Source organism: Chrysochloris asiatica, unplaced genomic scaffold (assembly GCF_000296735.1).
Source record: "Chrysochloris asiatica unplaced genomic scaffold, ChrAsi1.0 scaffold00012, whole genome shotgun sequence".
NCBI lineage: Eukaryota > Metazoa > Chordata > Mammalia > Afrosoricida > Chrysochloridae > Chrysochloris > Chrysochloris asiatica.
The window spans coordinates 26,518,029-26,522,980 of record NW_006408530.1 but is presented as its reverse complement, the minus strand read 5'-3'; positions in this window follow the sequence as shown (position 1 = coordinate 26,522,980).

Sequence of the window (4,952 nt, the reverse complement as noted above, 5' to 3'; positions counted from 1 at the left end):
CTTTGCCTCGCTCAGTATGTGCTTAACCCTAGTAAATGGTTTTTAGTGGCCGTGGTGGTGGTAGTGTGCTGTGGAGTCGTTTCCAACTCATAGTGACCCTGTATAGAGTTTCTGAGACTGTAAATCATTACAGGAGCAGAAATTCTCATATTTCTCCCACGGAACGGCTGGTAGTTTCGAACTGCTGACTTGGGGTTCGCAGCCACCTCGTAACCATTACACTACCAGAGCTCTTTAAATGGTTTTTAAAGGGCATTAATATTAACTTAGGCATGAGAGTAGTTAAAATAAAAGATACCACTGATGTGAGGGCAGAATTGATACATTTAACAAATTTGCTTTAATCCAGTTTGAATACTCCACAAAGACAAAAATAGATATAAAAATCTAAGATGTACAGGAATTCTAGCAAGATGGTAGGCTAAGCAGACATCCTCATATACAGACCATCTACAACAAATAGATGCAAAAGTATGACTTTTGATTTGTATACAAATATCCTAAAGAGGGAAATTAATTTAGAAACAACTGGACCCAAGCTTTTTAAATCCTCGCTCTTGCCTTCCAACATTGAGGTCTCATAATAAGTACAGCAAGTTCTGGTAAAGAAGACAAGTAAGAGATTTGAATCATAAGACACCTGAGACTTCATGTGGGTATAGGGAAATTTAGATAGATAAAAGGAAAATAAATCTGAAAGTTTATTTTGGTTTTGTCTGTGTTCCCTGACTTGCTGACAGTGACAACAATCATCCAGAGCATGCCTGTATTTGATGCTGAAGATGAAGTCATTTTGTTGATCTTTCAACAGTTATCCCAGAATTTGCTCATATTCAGTGGAAGTGGCTTCAGAAATCAGTTTAGGTCTGTGATTCTGACAGTATTCTAAGTATTTTGTAACATACCTTCACTGGGCACATTTTTCACAATTACTGAATCAGGATTTTTTTCACTTTTGGTGAAGACACTGGGATTTCTTCCATTGTCCTGAAATTATTCAGTGGTGAAACCAGGATGTTATTTTAAATCTGAATACAGTCTTCACAATTTTGCATGGAAGAGCTGTGTCTCTCTTAATAGGAACATTTTCTCAAAGTAATCAAGGGCCAGTCTACTCCAGTGAGGAAGCCCTGATTAGACTGCGATGAAAGCCTTCCTTGGTAAAATAGATAGAAGCAGCAGCAATGTGTGTTGGGAATTTATGAATCATTCTATGGGCTTAAAATCTGTCATCTCTTGTAATAGTAAGCAGCTGAGGCCTTGACTTCCTCTCTCATTTTAAACCCCCTCTTCAAGTCAGGGTGAAAAAAGCATTTGCTGCATTCTTAAGAATTCTGTGGGACACTCCTCCAAGAAATTACCAGTTGGTCTGTTTTATTGCACAGGCACATGGCCGCAATAAATCTGGGAGAGATAAAAGGGAAATCCTCTTAGTTTCTATTTTCTCAATGACAAGTTAGAGCAGGTAGTTCCCTTGAAACTGTTTTTAGTCCTGAAGTACAAAATCTGTATGTTCTAGCCCAGCTAATATACTGTCACTGATTTTTCTTCTTCTATTGGGTCCTAATTGTCCATACCTCTTGTCCAGGAGGGGAGTAGATATATAACAAAGAATATTTTCCACAAGAATCAATAGTGCTGGACCACTGAAAAAAATAAATGAGTGAGTTTGATGATAGGAAACAGCCCAAAACCCTTAAAATGAACTCTTCTAACAAGATAGGAGGAACCCTGATGGCCCAGGGGCTAAAGTACTCAGTTGCTAAGTAAATGGTCAGCAGTGCAAACCCACTGCTACTCTGCAGGAGAACTATGTGATAGTGGGCTTCCATATAGATTTACAGCCTTAGAAACCCCATAGGGCAGTTCTACTCTGTCTATAGGGTCACTCTAAGGTGAAGACAACTCTGTGGTTTTTTTCTTTTTTTTTAACAAGATGGAAAATCAAGTTGGGTAATAGCCAGCTAATTGTATCTAGATGTGATTAAAATTTAATGAGACCAGTGTTCTTGTGTGACTTGAAAAATGGATCTAGAAACAAATCCAAATTTAAGAATTAGAAAAACAATTTAAACCATGGAAATTTCACTGGACAATCAAAATCACGTTACAAGGTGACTTTGAAGGGCTGCTGTCTTTTGAAATGTCGTATAAAAACAAAGCATCACTTCATAGTCATTATTTTCAAAGCATACCACTATGCTTTGTCCCCATTGACCATGGTGACTATTCTCACCTTATGTAGTGAAGTCTCTGAAAATACTCAGCAATTTGAGTTTGATTAAGAAAAGCTCTGATTGACATTTATTTTACAACACGAAGGAGAGTTATGTTGGAATCATTGGTAATGGTGGTGATGGCAGTGGTAGAGTGTGGTCTTTTTATCCCTTTCCAAAAATTCTAGAGTACTTATTAATACCACCACATAGAATAACCCAATGGGAGCCAGGAAAGCAATATGAGAGCCTTAAGGACCTTTGTGTTACTCATGGCCTTCACTGACATAACGGATTTCTTTATTTTACTTACCACCAAGGGCTTGAAATAATATTACCTCAGTTCCATCTACACTCATTGGCTAATATTTAGAAGTAGATTGCCAGGATTTTTTTCCAACTCAAGTTTTAAATGATTTGAAGTTGTATTCAAAAGTGTTATATTTTATCTTCTAGACTTTTAATATATTTTTCAAATGATTATTAATAACATCACATGCACAAAACTATGTAGACTTTCTTAAGAAAGAAATGCTGTTGAAATTTAAACAGAGCATTGAAATTGCATGAGGTTTTCATGCTTCACAATAAAAAGTTATGGGGAATGTGCTAGGTAGAAACAGGATGGGAAAGAGATTTCCTCAGGATTTACGTTTTAAAAACATTTTTAAATGTTTGAATCATGTGAATTTGTCACCTTTTTGAAACAGATATATACATATATATACACACACATGTTAATACTAACAGGCCAATCAGCCATCTCTTTGCTATTATTTGTTAATTTTGAAGATATTCCCACTCAATATTTTTGAGAAAAAACTTAAGGTTCCTAGTCCTATACAAAATTTCTCTCTCTCTCTTTTAGTATGCTTTTATGGAAGATAATAACTGTTTCGTGTTTTAAATGTGTCATTTTTGGGTTGCTGAAAAGGGTACTTGTTGGTATCGGTTTGCCAATTAAAGGAAGTTGTAAACTTTCTAAGATTTGCAAACACTATAAAATTCTCAAATCATACAGATTCTCCTTGCCTCTAGCAATTGGCTTTAGTAGTTGTAAAATTGATTTTTAGGGGGGCTTGAATTTGATCCAGTCTGCCTGCTAATTGGAAAACTATGTTTGTGATATAGCACATCTTTAAAGTGGTCACCATAGCAGATGGTGTCAAAATCAAATTAAAAGCTAACAAGCCCAGTTTGAGTATGTTTGACAGCAGCACTTAAAATGCACAGGGAAAATGGACAAGGCTCTATTACTCTGACAATGGCAGTATATAATATATCCCTATTTTCTCAGGGCTTAAGCATAGCAATGATTGTGAGGTTGGCACAGAACCAGGCACTGTTTTGTTCTGTTGGGCATAAGGTCACTATGAGTCAGTACCAACTCAAATAGCACCTAACAACAACATGTTCTCTGGAAGGCAAACCTGAAGGCATATGTTTTTCAGATAATAGTCTTCTCGTTAAAGCCGCCTTTCTCAAGGGCCTTATTAAGTTTCCTCTGTAGTCCTGGTGTGGTGCTGTGGGTTAATGCGCTGGACTCCAAGGTCCATTTGTATCTCAAGGTTGGCAGTTCAAGCTCACCAGTTGTTCCTTGGAACCCTATACAGGGTCGTTATGAGTTAGAACCAACTTGATTGTACTTAACAACAACAACAGTCCTTCATCTGGTGTTCTGGTGTGGTACTGTAGGATAATCACTGGACAACTAACCATGAGGGTGGCAGTTCAAACTCATCAGCTGCTCCTTGGAAACTCTATGCAGGATCCCTAGGCACCAGAACCAACTCAAAGGCATCAAATGACACCAAACAACATTCCTGCATCTAGGGTTTATGTGCACATTTTTCTTTTCAAGGTGTCTTTATGATATTGTAGGGCACTTAAGTCATAATAATTTTTCTTTGTCCTCCCCAACAAAAATGTCATTTCCTGCATTTCTTTTCTTCCAGTTATCTGTCCAGCACTTGCTGCTGTTTAACAAACTAGGGCATAATTAAACCATATAGAGGAGGCTCCTACACCTGTGACTCAGTCTCACTGCTTTTGGTGGCCAAGTCTAATCAATCATACATGGCAGCATGAGTCTGAGCTGTGTTGTTTGTGTCAGAGACACAGCCAACCTTTTCCTTTAATTTACTTAATCAGCATCAGGAGGAAATATGATAGGCAGACAGGCAGCTGGCAGATCATAATTCTCTTTCAAGCAGGCATCATGGAGTTTTCAATCAAACTCACTGCTGTCGAGTCAATTCTGACTCATTGCATCCCCACAGGACAGAGAAAAATTGTCCCACTGGATTTCCAATGCTTTATATAATGTCCTGGTGTGGCACTGTTTGATAAACACTGGATTGTAAGGTTGGTTAGAACTGCAGGGTTGGTGGTTCAAACTAACTAGCTGCACCTAGGAAACTCTATACCGAGTAGCTAAGAATTGGAACATACTTAACAATGGCACTTAACAACAACTCTCTTGTCTACATATATCTATATCTGTATCTCTCTCTCTCTCTCTATCTATCTAGATATCTATATTGATATATAGATATATAGACAAAGATATATGTAGAGAGAGTTGTTTTAGTCCTGGTGTGGTGCTCTGGGTTAATGTGCCAGACTGCAAAGCTGTTTGAAGTGCAACGTCGGCAATTCAAGTTCACCAGCTGCTCCTTGGAAACCCTATACAGGGTTGCTATGGGTCGGAACTGACTCAAAGGTACTTAACAACAA